We start from the raw sequence: 22,338 nt of genomic DNA, 5'->3' as shown, positions 1-22,338 counted from the left end.
TATTTTTAGGGGCTAATGTCAAGTCGTAATGAAATGTGTCCAGAAAAATGTTGAAGAAAATGGATAGAAATAAAACTACATAGCTATTTATTTAGCTTGAAAGCCTGTTTTCAAAATATCTAGCACTTTACAGTCTTTTCTTTACCTTCAGGAGTTGTTTATTCAATAATCATCATCTCTGGTATTGGTGGATTAAATCAGTATACCTCAGTTCTGAAGCTGAAGTATAAAGAAGGAGAATGGGAAACGAAGAGAAAGAAAATATTAGAATTGCAAAGCAAAGTCATTATACAGTGTTTAACTCCTGTGATAAAAATTAACTGTTTCAAATATTGACAAAGGAAGTTTATGAGAAAAAATATCTTTTATGTAATATTGCAAAGCATCTCAAATCTTAGTTTTAAATGGTGAAATGAGGGTTAGTTGAAACAAAAACTGCCCAGAGAATGGTTTAAGTATACTGAAAGCCTGGCTGAGATGCGTGTTATTAAGGAGACGAAAGGTACACCAGGAGGGGCTTCATGAAGCAGGGACACAAAAGGTACACCAGGAGGGGCTTCATGAAGCAGGGACAAAAGTACCTTCCAAGATGAAGCAGAAGTGAAACTGTTTCTAAGCCTGTGCCAAAGTTAATGCCACTGCAAGTACATACTATGCTTAGCAATTTTAATGATGCCATCTTAAAATGAAAACCTGGGGATACGTTGGTGTGAATCAAATTACCATAAATTTTTAAATGCTTGAAGTTAGAAAATAGACAAAAATCTTCACTGGTAACTGAAAATGAATCAAACAATGGAATGCTAGTTGGAAATGAAAAATGTGCAAAGAAGCAGAAGCAAAACAGACAATAATTAAAATGTAGAGACACCTAATTTATCTGATATTGTCAGAGGAAGAGTACTTCCACCTAAAGGAAATATTCAGATGATTGACATTTACCCCATTAAGTGCTCCAGTTATTTTCTGTTTTAACTATTTTTGATGGATATCATTCTTAAATGAATTACATATTTCCATGCCTTATTAAACAAGAGGTACTGAGTATAATCTAACTATTCTTCGATGCCCTGGATTAATGATGGCAGATAAATGCAATGGAAAAAATACAGAGCTGATGTTTAGATAGATTTAACAGCCTCCTCCAGTTACTGACTTTGTGACCTTGGATAAGTTGTTCTCTGACATCTCACTTATTTCTATAGTTGGAGAAAAAATTATATACCTTGTAAGGTTATTGTGAGGATTAAAATATTAAGATATTTGTAGTTTATACAGTAGGCATTCAAAATGTTGGTAATCATTTTACCATGACATGATATACAATTGATTTCTTTACAAGTTATTGCAGTTACTGCAGAGACGATCAAGAGAGGCTGAATAGAAAGAGATCTGAAGTAAATAGTTCATGTTTGAAGGACATTATTTGCATATTAGCAGGCGAATCTGGAGCAAAGAATAGTACTAAATTTACCTAAGGAAACAATTAATGAGATTGGGGAAAAGCAGAGAGGCAGCATGAAGCTGTAAAGGTAAATAAAGGCTGTTTCATCCAGGAATATATAAAAAATAATATAAAGATGTTTGTATTTTGAAAAGTAAATCTTCTCTATTTTTCCATACCCCTGTAAAATTTGCCACAAACATACACATACTATGCATAAATATTGTCGGGTATGTTTTGTTTGTGTGGTATGTGTTTGTAAGCACCTAGTATGTTACCAGATTTGATCTTGTCACTTTAAGCTTTTTAAAATTACAACACTTGTGGGAAAAAAAGCATCCATTTGCTACAATTGCATAAGAAGATTTTGCCTTTGTGAAAAAAGCATCCATCTGCTACCATTGCATAAGAAGAATTTGAGTTTTCTCAGTAGGTCCCTTCCTTTTGACCATATTTAAATGATTTGGCAGGTAATATCAGAGATTCTTATTTGGTGTTATGATCACTTATCTGTTTCAACAAAGATAGCTTTTCTTTTTTCTTCTCTTTTTCATTTTTTGGCTAGTTTTTGTGATTTTTGGAGAATAGAATCAAAGTAAAATGCCTGGAATACCCATCATTCAGGATTTCATTCAGGATTCTCTTTCCTTTCTATAGATGATAAATAAATTTTTAAAAATTCAGAGGAAAAAGCAAGAGAGCCCCAAACTTGAAATCAAATAGTATTATCTATGAGGAATAAGCATATTCTGTAAGTTTTTATATCAGTGATTTAATTTTCCTGTCAGTGATCACAAGCATATTATATTCCCTTCAGTACAGTAATTCCACAGCAAATGATAAGAATATAGTGACAAATACCTATACATAGCAAACATACATAAATGTAAAGAGAAAAATTCAGGTCAGATATTTAATGGAACCCTGATAAATTTTAAAAGGACACTGGAGGTTAGAGAAAGATGAGAAAGTGACAAATTAATAAACAAGATACTTTTGGGAAAATAATTTTAAGAAAAGAACAAACGTCCTGATTGTGTATACAAGTTTTATTTTCTTTTATGTGTTGGCTGATTTTAACAGGAAGTTCCAAAATTTAGATGAGTCATATTAGACTTCTAAATCTATAGAGGATGAAGTTAATGACATTTTAAGTTTCCATAATTATAATTATGTTTTCAGTAAGGCACAGATTAATCAAGATGTATGCTGATTCGATGGAAAAGGACTGCAACCATTTCTAAATGATCAATATAATAATCAAACTATGTGTAAAATCTGTATTGTACAATGCCTCTTTTTATAATTTTATTTAACAAGGCATTTTAATATATTATAAGTAAAACGCTCTCTTCATTTGATTAAAAGAGGTGGCTAAACTGCTCTTACTAAGCATTATTTAGAAACTCAGGTAGTTTCTTCTTTAGGAAGAAACTATGTTTTTAATTTTTAAAATTTTTATTTTATATTGGAGTATAGTTGATTTACAATGTTGTGTTAGTTTCAGGTGTCTGGCAAAGTGATTCAGTTATGCATATAAATATATATATTCTTTTTCAGATTCTTTTCCCATATAGGTTATTACAGAGTACTGAGTAGAGTTCCCTGTGCTATACAGTAGGTCCTTGTTGATTATCTGTTTTATACATTGTAGTGTGTGTATGTTAATCCCAAACTTCTAATTTATCCCTCTCCCCCCAACACCTTTCCCCTTTGGTAACCATAAATTTGTTTTCTAAGTCTGTGAGCCTCTTTCTGTTTTGTAAATAAGTTCATTTGTATCATTTTTTAAATTACACATATAAGCAATATCATATGATACTTGCCTTTGTCTGACTTACTTCACTTCGTATGATAATCTCTAGGTCCATCCATGTTGCTGCAAATGGCATTATTTCATTCTTCTTTATGGCTGAGTAATATTCCATTTTATATATGTACCACATTTTCTTTATCCATTCATCTGTTGATGGACAGTTAGGTTGCTTCCATGTCTTAGCTATTGTAAATAGTGCTGCAATGAATATTGGGGTACAGTATTTTTGAATTATGGTTTTCTGTAGATATATGCCCAGGAATGAGATTGCTGGATCATATGGTAGTTCTATTTTTAGTTTTTTTAAGGAACCTCCATACTGTTCTTCACAGTGGCTGTATCAATTTACATTCCCACTAACAGTGTAGGAGGGTTCTCTTTTCTCCACACCCTTTCTAGCATTTATTGTATGTAGACTTTTTGATAATGGCCATTTTGATGGATGCGAGGTGATACCTCACTGTAGTTTTGATTTGCATTTCTCTGATAATTAGCCATGTTGAGCATCTTTTCATGTGCTTTTTGGCCATCTGTATTAGAAACCCTCTTTTAATTGCGGCATGTCAAAAAATGTTCGCTGTATCCAAGTGTGAATGTATTGTTTCAGGAGAGTCACATTTGCAAAAACACATTGTGAAAGATCTATTAGAATGGGAACTTGTTATGGGAAGAAACTAACAGAATAAAACTTTTGAAATCAATCCAAGGCAAATTATAAATTTATATTAACTAATCATGTCAAGGAAACATATCCTCATTGTTGGTATTTAGGGATACCAGTAGGTAGTCAAAGAATCAGAATTTATGTCATAATCAAAAAGTGTCTCTGTTAGTGATGTTTCTACATATACTGTAAAAAAAAAAAAATACAGTATATATTACTGCCTCAAATAATCAGCTACCTTTTAGAGCAATTACAATAAGTGAAAAAAGTTCTGTTTATATTCATTCATTCAATTTTTGCTGCTTTTTATTTTTGGTGTATAATGTAAATTTATGACCTTATTATTACTTCTGCCTGAACAATTTCTTTTTAACTGTCTTATAGGATAAGTTTGCTGGCAATAAACTCTAACAGTTCTTTTCTTTTCCTGATAAAATATTTCTTCTTCATCTTTAAGGATAATTTTTCTGGGTATAGAATTCTGGGTTGACTTTTTTTTCTTTAAAAATTTTAAAGATCTCACTCTATTTTCTACTGTCGTGTATGGTTTCTAATGAGAAGTCTGCTGTAATTCTTATCTTTTCCATTGTATGTAAGGTGTCCTCCCCAATCCCAGCTCACCCTTGATTACCATCAAGATTTTCTCTCTCTCTTTTTTTTGGTTTTGTTTGAGTACGATATACCTAGTTTCTTTGTTGTTTTAGTATTTATTCTCTTCTGTGTTCACTGTGGTTTGGTGTCTGTTACCATTAATTTTGGAAATTTTAAAGCCATTATTTCTTCAAATATTTCTTCTGCTCTGCTCGCACCTCTTTTTTCTGGTATTCCAATTGCACATATGCTATATGCTATATATATCATTTGATATTTTACCACAGTTCATGTGTGCTCTGCTTTTTTTTTCTTTACTCTTTTTTTCTTTTTGCAAATTGAGATAATTTGTGTAATTTCTATTGCCATATTTTCGAGTTCACTCATACTTTCCTCAGCTGTTTGAATCTACTGATTAGCCCATCAAAGGCATATTCATTTCTGTTATTGTGTTTTTAATTTCTAGTATTTCTATTTGATTATTTCTTATTTTTTTTTTAACTTTTCATTTTATATTGGAGTATAGCTGATTAACAATGTTGTGATAGTTACATGTGCACAGCAAAGCAACTCAGCCATACTATTTGATTATTTCTGATAGTTTCATCTTTGTATTGAAATTATTTGCCCGATCTAGATCTAGCATGTTTGGCTATCTTTCCATTAGAGTTGTCAACGTATTAATTATAGTTATTTAAAAATATATCTGAAAATAACAATATCTATTATCATATCTGAGTCTGCTTCTGGTAGTTGCTTTATATTTTTAGACTTTTTCCCCCTTGCCTTTTGTCATCCCTTGTAATATTTTGTTGAAAGTGGAGTATGTTATATAGGACAATAGACACTGTGGTAATAGGCATGTAAAGTGAGGATTTGTGTTAATATAGTTATGCTGTATTTGCAGTATGCTGTTGCTGTGGGCACCAGAGGACTCCTCTAGTGACCTTATTCTTTTATTCTCCACTCTTGGCTTCAGGTCTCCCTTTTCTAAAATGCTCCTCAGAGAGAATCTATCTCTTGCAGATCTCCCAGCTGTAATTCACTGGTATTATTATTGGAGGCTTGTAGTGTGGTGGTAGGGTGTAGGACAGAGAAGCTTATGCTAATGTACTGAGTAAGTCTTAGTCCTTGGAGTGTTCAGTGAGCCTGTGTAGTTGAAGTATGACCTTCACAAATGTGCCTGTCCTTCCATCATAGACATAATTTTTCTTCTCCCCATTTCTTTTCTCAGCGGTAGTGAGTGTCCCCTAGTGTCCAAAAGCTATATCCTTGAGGTGCTCTTCCTTGCAGATTGAGACTTTTATTTTTTTCCCCTCAGGTGAGATAGTGTTATGGGCTAAATTGTGTCCTCCTCCCCCAAATTCATATGTTGAAGCCCTAAACTCTAGTACCTCAGAATGTGACTGTATTAGGAAATAAAACCTTTAAAGAAGTGATTAAGTTAAAATGAGGCTCTTAAGGTGGTCCTTAATCCAGTCTGACTGGTGTCTATGTATAGGAAATTTGGACACAGAAAGAGACACCAGGATACATATGTATAGAGAAAAGGCCATGTGAGGACACTGCAGTAAGACAGCCACCTACAAGCCAAGGAGAGAGACCTCAGAAGAAACTATCTATTCTGACACCTTGGTCTTGGACTTTTAACCTCCAGAAGTATGAGAAAATAAACTTACATTGCTTAAGCCCCCCAGTCTATGGTATTTAGTTATGGTAGCCCTAGAAAGCCAGTACAGATAGGGAGACTGGGCCTGGGTGGAGTTCCCTTCCTCTGAGATGAGTTTTGCATGTGTCCTCAGGCTCTCTTCTTCCCTCTGCAGATTGAACATTTGCTCCGTCAGGGAGAAAAATCTTCATCCTCATCCTCACTATATGAGCTTTCTTAGGATTCCTACTGATCTTTCATGGAGTTCCTGGAGGAAAATCCTTTAAATGGGGGGGAATGTCCCTAAAACTGCATCTCCCAAGAGATTTTCACTTTCTACTAGCTCACACTCATGTTTTAGAAATTTGTCAAAACTTCTAGTTTAATATTCCTATAGATTACATAGTATCTAGTGGTTTCTTCTCAGGTAAGCAAATGCTCAGCTTCTGTCTCTCCCTGCAGGTATCTTTCTTTGGGTTGGCCTTGACTCGTGACATCTGTTATTTGACGGTTTCACAGAAAACCATTTGTTGCATGTCTAGCTTTTTTCTTGTTTTAAGGATAGAAACTTTCCTTTTTTAGTTCACTACATCTCTAAGCTTAAACTGAAAGTCATGTTAGGATATTTAAAAACATTATAAATATTAAGTAAGCATCGCTTATTGTTACAGACAAATAAAGTCTTTGGAGTTTAATACTGAAAATAAAAATACACATCGTATGTGGTGAATATTTAAGATTTTTTCAATGTCTAGAATCCACTTCTTCTTACCACACCCATTTTATTTAGAGAAATTTCCTTTTCCCCCTATGTCCACTAACCAATGGCATGTTTCCTATGCTAGACTAATAGATACTTACTTCCTAAAATCTGGATCACGCGCAGAAGGACAGTGGAACTGAAAATGGTTGCATTTCCAGTCATCCCAAGGCTATAACTTTGACCATAATAATTCTGCTACTGGAATGTTATTTTGTTTCTGTTTTCTGAACTCTAGAGTTAGCTTAGTTTCTACAATTTTAAGTCTGATTTTCTAGCATCCCTTGGATTCTGTGTTTCAAATATCTTTCCAATAAATTCCATTTGCTTGGTTTGATTAGATGAGTTTCTGCTGCTTGCAATCAAACAATCCCAACTGATAATCATAATAGAAGATGCTGCTTTCTGGCTATTTGTTTATAAGTGAAAGTTTAGTTTTTCAATGGATTTGTTTGTATATTTTAGTTACCTCATTATAGCATTAGAATATGTATAAGTTTGCATTATTCTTAAAGCTTGTTTTTGGAAACAAACATTAAAACATTGCAATAATCTGTGAAGTGATTCAAGGATGGGCACACTCAGCAGGGGTAACTGAAACTGGGACAGGTGTTGAACAGTTCAACCAAATGTACAATTGGTTGGAATACAACAATCATCTGAGTTGATTGTGAAAGTTAGGTACATATAAGCTGTTAAATTCCCCTGTAGGAGTTCTCTTACTTTCTTAATATGTCCTAGATATTTGACCCTATGACACTGTTATCTCAATGGTAGCACAATAGATGACACACAATAGAAGTTGGTTGCAATAACTCAAGCATGCAGCTAGTGAATATTTAAACAGGAGGCAAAGGTAAGTTTCATGCTAAAGTAAGTAAACAGTTCCTACTATTAACACATATTGCTTTCATATAAGGAAGATAAATATTCTATAGGAAACATTTAAAGGAACGTTGCTATCAAAGGAGAATATACAGCTTACTAAAAACAAAGATTCAAAATGAAAAGAAAGAAGCAAAAACATGACCCATAGGCTAACAACTGACCTTGTTCATACTTACAGTATTAATTACACTGCAGCACAACTTTGGTCTATAGAACTACATTCTCCATTTGATCATGTGTATCTTGAATGTGATAATATATCTTTTATATTTGCATTGTCAACCCTATCACTGAGTCTGACATGCAATAACTTAATGGTATAGTTTTAAGGAATAGATAATAGAATAATGCTACAAACTAAAGAAAAAGTACTCGACCTATTGCTGTCTTTGCACTTAATTTTTAAAATAAGATTGTTGGTACAAAGCTAAGAAGGAGGAGCAGTGGAAAATTGCATCATTGAAACTTCCCATTATGTCTGTTCTGGGTTTCTAGGTGTCAGCCTCTAAGAATTATAGAGATAGGAAAGTAAAAGAGTAGACAACTTATGTTAAGTATAAAACTACCAAAATTGGCTGTAAATGTAATTAAAAAATAAGTTATGGTAGGTTGAATAATGGCCCCCTCCAAAGATATCCACATTCTAATCCCAGCCTCTGAATATGTTGACAGAAGGGACTTTGCAGGTGTGATTAAAAGAAAGATCTTTAAGTGGGAGGGTTATCCTGGATTATCCAGCTGGGCCCAAATGAATCACAAAGGTCCTTGTAAAAGGGAGGCAGGAAGTTTGGAGACAGCAGAGAAAGGAGTGATGAAGGAAGCAGAGTTTGGAATGATGCACTTTACAGATGGAGTAAGGGGGCCATGAGCCCAGGAATTCTAGAATCCAGAAAAGGCAAGGAAATGGATTTTACCCTGGTGCTTCCAAAAGGAATCTAGCTTTACTGACACTTTGATTTTTACCTTCTTAAGATTAGCTTGGGATATCTGGTCTCTAGAACTGTAAGATAATAACTATGAGTTATTTTAAGCCACTGAGTCTGTGGTAATTTGTTATAACAGCAGTAGGAAACTGACACAGAAATAGTCTATGATATCAACACTAAGTGTTTGGGAATTCCCTGGCAGTTCAGTGGTTAAGGCTCCATGCTTCCATTGCAGGGGGCACGGGTTCGATCCTTGGTCAGAAAACTAAGATCCTGCAAGCCTCGCAGCATGGCCAAAAAATAAAAAACTACTAAGTGTTTTTATGATTCTTAGTTAATACCCTTAACTGTGCAAACAAGACTATTATTTACTTTAGGATATTATAATAATACCAATATTTAATTGTAATTTTGTAACTATTGTTTTTTCTAATAGTAGACTTGCCAGTCTTTAAGGTAAAACTATACTAAATAACAGTTTTGATCACTGAAATAAGGAAAAACCTTAAAAGTTTCTTAAGGAAATATTGCTTATGTTATTCAAGTAAATTACATATTAAACAACCTATGGGAAATTATATTGTTTGCATTTCTGGTCTTTCATTCAATTCACTATTATGTGAGACAACTCAAACGTATATTTCAGAAACTTAAACAAAAGTGATAGGAACAACTACAGAAAAAATACTTTCATGAGAAATCCTAAATTTATTCATGTGTAAACAAATGATTATATCATGTGATGTCTTCACTGATAGATGTGTAAATAAGTTAATGGGAGAAGAGAAGAGAAAATATTTATATCTCCTTAAAGAGGCTCAAAATGATTTTCTGAAGGAGGTGGTATCCTTGTCCCTATTCTAATGAGGCTTAACTGGATGTTTCTAGTTCCCCTTTTTTCTCTTTATTTTTATCCAACTTTTAGACATATGCACTTGGATGTTCCAAAGGACCTCAAATTCACCTTGCCTAAACTCATGCTCTCTTAAAAGAAATCTTTTTCCTCATCACTGTTCTCTCTTTTTTTGAAAGATACCTATATTCCCCCTTTCTCCCAGGCACTAAATCTGGGAATCTCACTTGACTTCCAAGGCATAACATATGTCTTAGTCTCTTTAGGCTGCTGTAACAAAAGTACCATAAAGATTCACTGGGAGATGGGTTGTGTGACTAAGTTAGAACTGGAGGAAGTTCAGGGAGAGAACTATATACTCTTCCACAGTAGAAAGTGACTCAACTTTAAAAATTAAGAAATAGCAGTAAATACATGATCTTTAGAACTAAGAAAGTAAAAAGAGCTAATAAGTTTAAAATCAGCTACAGGACTTAGAGTTAAGTAAGGATAGATTGAAAATACCTCTTTTTCATTGCACACCTTATATTTTAAGCTAGGTACATGAATTGCTTAGTTTGGAAAGAATATAGTTCTAATTTTGAAAAACTTTTGGGGTGTTAGGCCTTAAGGTGAAGATATCCACATGCAGATCTGTTCCATACTACCTTATCCTCATCCCCATCCTTAGATATTAATAATTTAAAAATCAGTAATATATTAAATTTTATGTGTAGTATTTTATAAAGTCTCCTCATATGAATTATCAAATTTCATTTTGCTAATAATCCTATGAAGTCCGGAGAGCAGCGATCGCTATGTCTGGGCTAGGATTATGTATATGTATTAAATTATTATATATAATTTATATATTACATATATATAAGCAGTATACTATATCTACATACTATATCTACTTGTTATTTTTATAAAATCTAGAAAAAGCTGTGTACATTGAAATAAAGTTTTCAGGAAAAACTGATCTTTCAAGTAATTAAATGAGTAGCAAACAGCAGAATGTTACACAAGGTTATATGAACATACTGAACAATAGTAGAAACAATATAATGTTTAGTAGGAATTATAAAGAAGTTGGCTGTGTGCTGTGACTAAAATGGGCCTAAATTATTTTGATTTTTATAAAAAATGTTAACATATAGTAAGTTCAAGTTGGTGTCTTAAAAATGGGTTATAAAGAGGAATGTAAACTCTTCACTAACCTCAAATAGTTTACAGTGAAATGTAGAGTTTAAAAAAGTAATGATAGTGATAAAGGGCTTTCTATGTTCCAAGCACTGTACTAAGTGCTTTACATGCATTGCCTTCCTCTGTATAGCATCTACCCCAGGTGCTGGGCCCCATTGTCATCCCCAGTTTACAGAGGATGGAGCCAAGACTTAGAATGATTAAGTAATATGCCCAAGGTGTCACTGAGATGGTAAGTGTTGGAGCAGGTATTCAAACTAAGGTAGTCAGGATCTAGAGACATGTTCATAATCACTATACTTTTTATATAAATATAATAGCAGTAAAAATAAATCATGAAAGTAAAAGTTAAAAAGTAGATAACATCATGAAGGACTTTGGAGCATAAAATGCATATCATTTGTGCCCTTATAAGCAATCATAATAAGCAGAATACTTAGGGCCATTGTATAGCGCCACTATAAGAAAAGTAAAGGTAATCACGACAGGGATTCAAAGAAACAGAACCATATGGGAGGAGCCTTCTGGATTAAAAAAAAAAATTATCTTTTGAAGCTTAACAGTAAGATGGTTCACATAAGTGCACATAAGAGCACAGACCTTGGAACCAGATAGCCTGTGTTTGAAACCTGGCTCTGCAATTTACTAGCTCTGTGACTTTGGGCTAGTTACTTAACATCTTTGTTCTTGGATTTCCTCATTGATTAAGGAGAGATACTAATAGTATCTACTTCATAGACTTGTCATGAAGATCAGATCTTTGCTGTATATAACATGCTGAGAATAGTGTCTGGAAAAGAAGCACAGTTATGGGTTTCTGATACTGTCATCATCATCACCATCGTCGTCGTCTCATTATCATCATTTTCATTGTTGTCAATATCATATTTATATTATTACATAATAATTAATCCATTGGTGAAAAAGTGTACTTTAAATAAAGAGTTGAGGTTGTGAAAGACAAAGTGCAGCAGACAGTTAAGGAGATTATTTTATTCAGACTATAGTACAATATTAGGGAAATGTTCATTAGTGAGACATGTCTCATATGAAAGGGATCTGGGAGCTTTATGGAGATCATGATAAAGTTCAACATGTCAGTTCTCTCTTTTGTTTAAGGCAAATGTTGCTCATTGATGAACAACTCTGAGTTGATTATAAATTTCCTGAGTGAGACAAAGCAGCTTGTAAGAAATAGTCTACAGAGGATTCTTTTTGGTATTTTTTTCTGTAAAACTAGTTTAACCATCTATTGGGTCACTTAAAGTTGAGAATCTTTATGGTGACAATGGTTTATTGTCCTGGAGATAAGGCAACTTACAAGAGGAATGCCTAAAATGAAAAAGAGAAATACTAATATAAGATTATATTAAAGAGTCCAGTGTTGAACCTTGAGGTTAACCTGTCTAGTGGATTCCAAGAAGCTGTTAAAAGTTACAAAGCACTGCTAGTTGAGTTTTCAGAAAATTGATGAAAATTGATGTTCTTTAGCTAGAAATTGATGTTCTCAGTGTTGTTGGCTGCAGTCTTGGTGACCTTTTGAATGCATTACCCAAGTGTTTTGCCAGACTTCTTTATGGTCCAGACAGCAACTTGTCCAGGAAAAATTCTGGCCCATGCATGGTCTGTTACAGTGATGAGTCCTTGAAGATTTATATCAAGGAGCTGGGCTTCAGCTTGCAGATCCTGAGGAGAAGGACCAGCTCCAAGGCAATCCAGAGTCATGATAGTGATCTGAGCAGTCATGTTTTACTTCTCTTGATACTGAGTCAGACAGTAGAGGGAAAGATTGGAAAAGTGAGTTTGGAGAATTGTAGACAGATACTAGAGAAACTTGGTAAAATTAAAAATTTGTTGAGGATTGACAATTTGGACATGGAATTGGATCCAGTCCCATTTACCAGTAGGTATCAAAACTGATTGAAGTCAATTGAACCTCCACAAGGCAAGACAATTAGCATATCTGTTAGTTACCTGTAATTTAGAAGGAAGTAAAATATATCTCAAAAGACAATGAACGGGACAAGAATTTGATAACCCGGAATGGTATACTATAGATGATGCATAGTTTACCATTGAAACACAAAATTTGTCTCTAAAGTAACCCCTCTTTTGATCAAAAGTCATCTCAAGGAAAGATTATTCTCGATCACAAAATAAGACTGGCCTCAGTAGATTTGGTTTGATTGTTTACATAGAGGAAGCAAGAACAGTAATTTACTGTATTGGCCTTCTTAAATTTGCTTTACTGGGTGTTTTCATTAAAAAAAAAAAAAACTCAGATTGGACTTTTAAAAGCCTCATAAGCCTAGAAGTCAAGGCAAGAACTGGTATAGTAGGCAGAATAATGCCCTCCCACCCCCCAGAAAAAGATCTACATCTAATACCTGGAATCAGAGATTTGACCCCCTACATGAGAGAAGAGGGAGTTACAATTTCAGATGGAATTAAGGCTACTAGTCAACTAACCATAAAATGCTGAGGTTATCTTGGATTATCCAGTTGGCCCTGGTTCCTGCTGCTGGCCCCAGCCCTCACCAGTGCAGCTGACCACTGCCACCAGGAGGCACCTGCAGTGGGACCCCACAGCCAAGTGTGATACTGTATGCAAATAAATATGTATGTGTGTATGTATGTATGTATATAGTCTTGAGGGCATTATGCTAAATGAAATAAGTCAGACAGCGAAAGACAAATAGGTATGATCTCATTACATGTTGAATCAAAAAAAGTCAGACTCCTAGAAACAGAGAGTAGAATGGTAGTTGCCAAGGGCTAGGTGGTAGGGGAGATGAGACATTGGTCAAAGGGTACAAACTTCCTGTTATAACATGAGTTCTGGGGATCTAAGGTATGCATGGTGACTACAGTTAACAGTACTGTATTATGTACCTGAAATTTGCTGTGAGAGTACAGCTTTAATATCATACCATAACAACAACAGCAACAACAAAATGGTAATTGTGTGAAGCGAAGGATTGTGTTAAGCAACCTTATTATGGTAAGCACTTTACAATACAACTTTGAGTTATAAGAAAAATAAGTTCTGAGCACCTAATGTACAGGATAGTGACCATAGATAATAATACTGTATGGTATACTTCAAATTTGCCTAGAGTAGCTCTTAAGCTTTCTTACTATACAGACACACAAAAGGTAACTATGTGAGGTGATAGATATGTTAATGAACTTGATTGTGATTATCACTTCACAATGTATATGCATATCACATCATCACAGTGTACACTTTAAATATACACAATTTGTCAGTTATACCTCAATAAACCTGGAAAAATGAAAACAAAAACAAAAACTCCCACAAGCTATGAATTAGGAGAAACTTGTCAAAACAATGGGAAAACTTAGAATACTAAAATACTGTTAGAATTCTAGGATAAAATCATACTTATAATAAAGTTTTCATACCCTTTTGGCTTTAAAACCTTGAATTGTTCTGGAGATTGGTTGAATAATAATGTGAACATACTTAACACTACTGAATTATACACTACAATGGTAATTTGGTAAATTTTATATTTTACTACAATTAATTGTTTTTTTAAATTTACTACAGAAAGAAAGAAAAAAATTGACCCGCACTTGCTGACTTTGTGGATGGAGGAAGGTGGTCACCAGCCAAGGAACGAAGGAATGTGGACGGCTTCCAGAATCTCAAAAAGGTAAGGAAATGGATTTTCCTCTAGAGCCTTCAGAAAGGAATGTAGTCCTCTTGATACCTCGATTTTAGCTTAGAAAACCCATTTTAGACTTTTGAACTACAGAACTGTAAGATAATAAATCTACAATGTATTAAACCCCCAAATTCATAATAATTTGTTACAGTAGCAATAAAAACTCACACTGACTGACCGTCACATGAAATACCTATAAATGTGGGTGAATGCCTCTCTTCTTATAGTCCCCAAAATATACTATATTTCCTGGGCTTGACAGGAAGTGACCTTCCTTAGTCACCTTTATGGCTGGAAATCCTGTAAGCCAGACACTTGGGCAGTTTTCCCAAGAGGGCTTTGTGATCATTGGCTCCATAAAGTCAGCCTTCATTCCTTAACATTGTTTGGTCACATCTGATAAATTGAGCATATCAAATATGATATCCTAGGCAAGGGCTTGGTCGCATGTTTCCAATTATGATCTACTAACAAGAAAGACATATTCTTATTGAATCCATTCAAATAATCTTATTTCCACAAAAATAAGAATATTCAGTAAGATTTTTTGAATTCTGGAAGGTCAGGCAGGGAGCAAAGGATATCATTTACAAATGTTTCAGTTTACAAAAGTGTAATTTACTAAATTGTTATGAATTATAGATAGCTTAAGATAAAAGATAAAGATTCTTTAAATGTCCAAAAACATATCAAAACATCAAAAATGTTTCAAAATAATCCACAGTCATCCCTCATCAACTCACTCAGTCTTATGTAATCAATCCTTTCTGTGATCTATCTTGGGTTAGCATCTCATGAACTCACCTGTTTCTTTCTTAGAGTTCTAGAAATTCTGGCACAGTCCAATGGAATGGACCTAAACCTTTGTAACACTGCTATCAGGAGCCTATACCAAAAAAGCACCTTGCATAGTCCTTTTCCAGGGATCTCTGACACAGTCCTTTGTTAAAGATAAAGGATTCTGGCTTGTAGCTGATTGCAGGTTCTTTCAGGGCAACATCAGAATAAAACAAAAACTACCTGTGAATGACAAAGGACTTAAAAAGGCTGTAGTTAACATAATACTGATAATTTGGAAAACAGAAAGATCAGATGAGAATTCATAACAAGAATAATGAAGCTGAGAAAAGAATTTGGTTGTTTCTGTGGAATGCAAAACAAGACAAAAGTCAACTCCAAATTTTTTTGGACAAAATATTTATAAACATAATAATTACACCTATTTTCAATAATAGTACATATTAAAATTAATAGTACAAATGAAAACACATATTTACAGAGTAAGAAAACTTCAGATATAACATATAAATAAATTGACATAGTGGACCATGAGTATACCAAGCATATCATTAGAATCTACTAAGAATATATGAAGGCTATAAAATAAAGAAATTCTTTAGGTCTAAAGAGGTCCTAAACATCTGTATATTAATAAAAACTCCACAGTTAAGTGATATAAATCTTCAATTGAAAACCAGTATTCTAGAAGAGGCTATTTTAAATTAAAGAAGTAAATTACAACCAAGTTAACGTTTTAAAATTAATTGAATTTATGACTGAAAACACCATGTCTAATATGGGGCAAAGCAGCCACAAGGTGCTAATAAATAGGAACATGTCATGGACAGCAAGGGCAGTGACTTCCCATACAGCATATATTTTCTGTAATAAATATATTGATAATACTTGATCAATGCAAATTTAACCCAAGGAAATCTATGTATATATTCAGATTTGACACCTCTTTCCGTGCAACTCATCAATAGTAAAACATATCAAATAACCCTAATTATTTCTGGCACACCTATTTTTACAAAATGAAAGCACAAGTCCTTTGTGATTTTCCAGGAGTCCTTTGGGAAATCACAAAGGTAATTTTAAGTGGAAAAGGTCACTTATGATTCAATTTTTTAAAGTAATAGACTGTTTTTTAGAGCAGTTTCAGAGTTACAGAAAAATTGAGCAGAATGTATGGAGTTCTCATATATTCCCTTTCCCCACCTCTGTTTCTCCTATAATTAACATTTTCACTGGTGTGATGTTACAATTGATAAACCAATAGCGATACATTATTGTTGACTAACATCCATAGTTTACATTAAGTTTCATTCTTTGTGTTGTACGGTTCCACAGGTTTTGACAAATGCATAATGTCACATATCAACCATTATAGGGTCATACAGTATAGTTTCACAGCCCTACAAAATGCTTGTGCTTCACCCATTCATTCCTTTTCTCCACTACTCCCTGCCAGCCCCAACCTGTGGCAACCACTGATTTTTTTTCTTTTTTTTTTTTTAACTATCTCTATAGTTTTGCCTTTTCTAGAATGTCATATTGTTGGAATTATACAGTATGTAGTCATTTAGATGGGCTTCGTTCACTAAACAATGTGTATTCAAGTGTCCTCCATGTCTTTTTGTGGCTTGTCAGCAGCTCATTTCTTTTTATTGCTGAATAATAATATTCCATCAGATAAATGTGCCACAGTTACTGTTGCTGTTTTTAATCCATTCACTTATTGAAGGACATCTTGGTTTCTTCCAATTTTTAATCAGTTATACAAAACTGCTATAAACATTCATGTGCGGGTTTTTTGTGTGAATTTGTTTTCAACTTCTTTGGGTAAATACCAAGGAATGAGATTGTGGATCAAATGGTAAGAGTATGCTTAGTTTTGTAAAAATCTTAGACACTGTTTCCAAGCGGCCGCACCATTTTGCATTCCCACCAGCAGTGATGAGATTTCCTGTTGCTCTACATCCTCACCAGCATTTGGTCTCTTCCATGTTTTGGATTTCAGCCATTCTAATAGGTATATAGTGAATATTATTTTATTTTAATTATTAATTCTCTTAGTGAAGCATATTTTTATATGCATATTTGCTATCCATATATCTTCTTTGTTGAGGTGTCTGTTGGGATCTCTGTCCCCTTTTACAGTGAGTTGCTTGATTTCTTAATGTTGAGTTTAAGGAGTTTTTTGTGTACTTAGGATACAAGTCTTTTATCAGATATATGTTAGGTAAATGTTTTCTCCAGGGCTAAGGCTTGTCTTTTCGTTCTTTGAACAGTAATTTCCTCACAGAAGAAGTTTTTAATTTCAATTAAGTCCAACTTATCGATTTTTTCTTTTGTGAATTATGCTCTTGGTGTTTTAAAAACTCATTGCCAAAACCAAGGAATCTAGATTTTCTCCTATGTTATCTTCTAGAAGTTTTACAATTTTACATTTTTTTTTAAGTCTATGATCCATTTTGTGTTAATTTTTGGGGAAGTGTCAGGTCAGTGTCTAGACTTATTTTCTTGCAACTAAACATCCAGTTGTCTCAATTAAATGTCAGTTATTCCATTTGTTAAAAAGACTTTGTTTCTGCATTCGATAGTCTTTGCTTTTTTTTTTTTTAATCAAAGATCAGTTGAGTATATTTGTTTGGGTCTATTTCTGGTTCTCTATTCTGTTCCATTGATCTATTTGTCTATTCTGTCACCAATTTTATGCTATTTTGATTGCTGTAGCTTTTTTTCTTGACTGATTTGTGTTTACATACTAAATGTCTTTTTTTTCATAACCAAAAAAGGAAGAATGCCCAGAGAACTAAGAATAATAGGTATGTGACAGAATAGATTTGTGTAAACTTGATTGGAACTTGTGAAGTGTGGAATGAGAACAAATTGTCCTCTAGAAATAACTGTAGAAAGATGGACTCTATCAAAATGGAGAAATTGACAAGAGAAAAAAGTCAGCCAAATCTATTTCATTCAGAATTAATTTCAGTGTCAGATAATTCTTGAATTTGCATAATGAATTTCCATAGAACCCTCATATATGAATCTCTTAGACACTCCGAAGTTCTAGGTTATCTGCTATAATCAGTATGAAGAGCCAAGCACTAAATGTCCAATATTAATTAATTGGTTTGGCAAATTACAAAATGTTTAATCCATGGAATATTAAGAAAATACATTATATTAACAAACTTTCCTCAGGTAGAAAAAATACTGTATAGTCTGTAATGTAAAATTAGAATACAAAATTAACAGTGTGAATGCAAACATAATATGAGTAAAAAGAAAGATATAAATAAACACGAGTGCTATATTTGTGTAAGGGGATGTGTAATGGACTCTTTTTCTTCAATTTTGTATAATTTTCATTTTCTATAATAAATATTTACTTTTTAAAAAGTTTTATTGAGAAATAAATATATACTTCACATACCATAATATTCACCTATTTAAAGCCTACAATTCAATGGTTTTTAGCATATTCACAAAGTTGTGCAACCATCATTACAATATAATTTTAGAATATTTTCATTACACCTCAAACAAATCCTGTACCCATGAGCGGTCAGTTGCTATCTCCTCTCTACCCCACAGACCTAGCCAAGCACTAATTGACTCTCTTTTTCTATAGATTTGCCTCTTCTGCACATTTCAAATAAATGGATTCATATAATATGTGGTATTTCTGTGACAGTTTTTTTCACTTAGAATAATGTTCTCAAGGTCATTCATGCAGTTTGTATATCAGTACTTCATTCCTTTTTATGGTCTGGTAATATTTCACATTTTATTTATCCATTCATCAGTTGATGGACATTGACTCTGCCATTACAAAAGTGCTTCTTCATATTTTCTTTTAAAAAGAGAAGAAAATTATCTTAAAAATTTGTATTTTGACAGGAAATCAAATGCTATATGCACATTCGCACATGTGTGTACCTGTGTGTGTGGGTAAGGGTGGGGGCCTTGAAGAGGTTCCCTGGGTTTGATATTAGCATAAGGAGAGCAGAAAAGTAATATATAGATCAGTGGTCATGTGGTTTATAGTTTATTCCAGGGTCTCTAGACCCTATCTATAGACACATCATTTCTGATAAAAATGATGAACATATACTTAAGTGATAAATTGCTTTCAGTAAAATTAACTCATCTATTTGATGTTTTAAAAATTTATTCATGAGAAAAATCAATATTTTTGGTGGTGTTTATGTGAAAAATATACATGGCCAAATATTAAATATGGGTATATTTTATAGTAAGCCTATATAAAAAATTACCTAGACTCTAATTAAACTGGTAAACATTAAGAAAAACCATGAAATCATAGACACTTTAGAATCATCAGAACCTAAATACCAAGATACCGTATACATAACATGTTTTCTTTAAAATTCTAATATATGAAAATTAACTGAAATTTTCAGGAGGATCAGAGGAAATATTTTGAGAAATATCTCAAAAAATACAACAAAAGAGAAAAAGTTATAAAATTAGAGTATCCATCTGGGAAATCCTATAAAAGTAGTTATACAAAGAAAGAGCTGAAAAAATAGTTAAAAATTTATCAAATAAATAAGAAAATGTTTCCAGAATTAAAGGTCTCATGAAATGAAATTAGTATAGTTAATGAAAAAAAATCCTATAAATTTATATTCATCATGAAATTTCAGAAGAGATAAAGAGATTCTTAAAATCACTGAGGAAAAACATCAAAAAAAAAAAAAAAAAGGATTGGAATTACTTCCCTACAGTAATACTAGACACTGGTATTTAGTCTTCAAGATTTCTGGTCCCAAATTTCTACTCTAGAATTCTATGCTCAGTAAAAATGAGTATGAGGGAGAAAATAATGATATTTCAGACATGAAGTATCTTTAAAATTCATCCAATATACCATTTCTCCAGGAGCTACTAGAAGATAAGCTCCTCAAAATGATGACTAAACCAAGAAATAGGATAATATTGAATTCAGAAAAGAGAAGATTAAAAAACACCTCAGAGGTAAAGGTCACACTCCAGATAAACAGCAAGAGAAATACCAGGATGACAGCTAAGCAGCACACCTAGGGAGCAACCAGCCAGATTGAAACATTGGGACAGGAGGAAAATTATGTATGTTTCTATTGGCAATGAATGGAAAAGTGGAAAATCAAGCAAACCAAAAAAGAATTAATTGTTCCAATAAAATTGAAATTCATACAGCTATTGATATTTATGAATTGAACATTTAATCCTCAGTGATGACAAGTTACAATATTATGTGCCCTGAGTACCAATCCTTGAAATTCCAATGCTTCTCCTTTAGAAGGTAATGAAGAAAGGAAGTGTAAGTGTGAGTAGAGAATACCATCTGCTATATATACTATGATAGATCTAAATCCTTATCCTCCAGTTGTGGAAATGTTATATTCAAACCTCAAACATCAGGAAATGGCAGCAAATGCAGAGGCAAAAGAAGAAGAATCAGCTTAAAGAATTGCAAATGATTATTTCCTGAAATTAATAAACTCAGAAAGTGAAGGAGGAATGGGACATATAAGTACTGTGGTTTTGCTTTTTTTTTTTTTTTTAATAAAACTACTTGAATTTGAGACTGACATGGATTTATTTAAAATGGAATAAGTTTAAAAATAGCCATAGCAAAATATATAATTCATTTACTTCTATCACCTAAAAGAAAGTGGTGAAAGGAGCAGAGAGGGAAGAAATGGCAAGTACTTCTCCCGTCACTCACTCCTTTGTGCTCCTCCAAGAAGAATCCCAGAGGAAGAAAAAGACAAAAACTAAGGGCAGTTTGGTTATGGGACTGTAATGATTTCATTAAAGCATTCTTCCATTTTATTTTCCAAAATCAAGTGATCATGCAGTGTTTATCAAGGAATGACTGAAGAGCTCCTTTAAAGGGTAAACAAGGATGCCTTTCCTGATTGTCCACATTGTTTCCAGTGCAACCAGCATCCTCTGATATAACCAGCCCTATCTATCTGCTTCATATAAATATGTTCCATTAATATGTTTCTATTTAGTACTTTGCAAAAATTAATTTCTGTGTGAATAATAGGGGTATACACAGGAGTGTACTCAGCATGTATGTAGCTATTTCTCTCATCGTTATACTTCTGGCAGTTGTCTGCTTGCAGTGAGAAGAACTACATTTTGCAGCATCTTTACTCCACAAATTTAAATGTTTCAGGTGATATTTTTTCCACAGAGACAGTTCTAGGATGCAGAGAGAGGCACAAATTACCAGCGTGTCAATTAGAGTAATGCTTTTACATAATAAGTATAAGTAGTAGGTCATAAGAACCACTAGTCTCCTTCTTGTTACTAAAAACATAGTGCCAATCAAATTCTATATATGTGGGTAGTGGGTTGTGAGGGAGGTAATAAAAATGAACAAACAAGTTATTCCTATTCAAAGCATACCTTGAGCATACAAGACAATGCATATTAGGCCACGTTCCAAGCAAAGCGAGAACAGGAACCCAGCAGTGATAATCTCTCTTCCCAGACTTTTTCAAAGATACCATAAATAGAGTCTGACATTAATGTTTACAGAGAAGAGATAGCTTGTAGGAGTATTTGGATACTAATTTGCAGAGTAATAACAGATAATGCTCAAATCACTGTGAGCAGTCCGAAAAGAAGAATATGCAAAGGAGCTCTTTAAGGTGACAGTTTATGCTTCTCTTATAAGACAGGGATTCTTAACCTGAGGCCCATGGACTCCCAAGGGTCTGTGGATAGGATTCAGGGTCCTAACACAAAAATCCATGCTAGGATTCAGGGTCCCAACACAAAAATCCATGCTAGGATTCAGGGTCCCAACACAAAAATCCATGCCTTATGAGAGGCAGAAGTGTATATCTATATCACTGTAGTATCAGAAGTACATGCAACTTTGTCACTAATAGAAATGAGAGATTTTAGATATCACAAGGCACTTATTGCAGATATTTTGAGATACAGTTCATGCTCATTAACACTTCAAGGTTATTGTAGTTATTAAGTATACTATTAGAACTTATTATTTTAGGCATTCATAAACAATCATGTAAGTTTGTTTTTAATATTTTTAAAAC

The 22,338-nt window shown here is 33.4% G+C and overlaps 1 long non-coding RNA gene across 1 annotated transcript in view; it reads left to right on the top strand.

The window, feature by feature from the left end:
• LOC309628600 overlaps nt 1-22,338 on the top strand; it is a 152,791-nt gene that overhangs the window by 4,800 nt on the left and 125,653 nt on the right. Inside the window, exon 2 of the long non-coding RNA XR_014244573.1 lies at nt 14,350-14,455. This is a non-coding gene — a long non-coding RNA (uncharacterized lncRNA). The remainder of the gene's footprint in view (nt 1-14,349; nt 14,456-22,338) is intronic.

The sequence above is a fragment of the Balaenoptera borealis genome (assembly GCF_965194805.1).
Source record: "Balaenoptera borealis genome assembly, chromosome: 4".
Lineage (NCBI taxonomy): Eukaryota > Metazoa > Chordata > Mammalia > Artiodactyla > Balaenopteridae > Balaenoptera > Balaenoptera borealis.
Note: the sequence above shows the minus strand (reverse complement) of the source record. Positions and strands in the feature narration are given on the sequence as shown.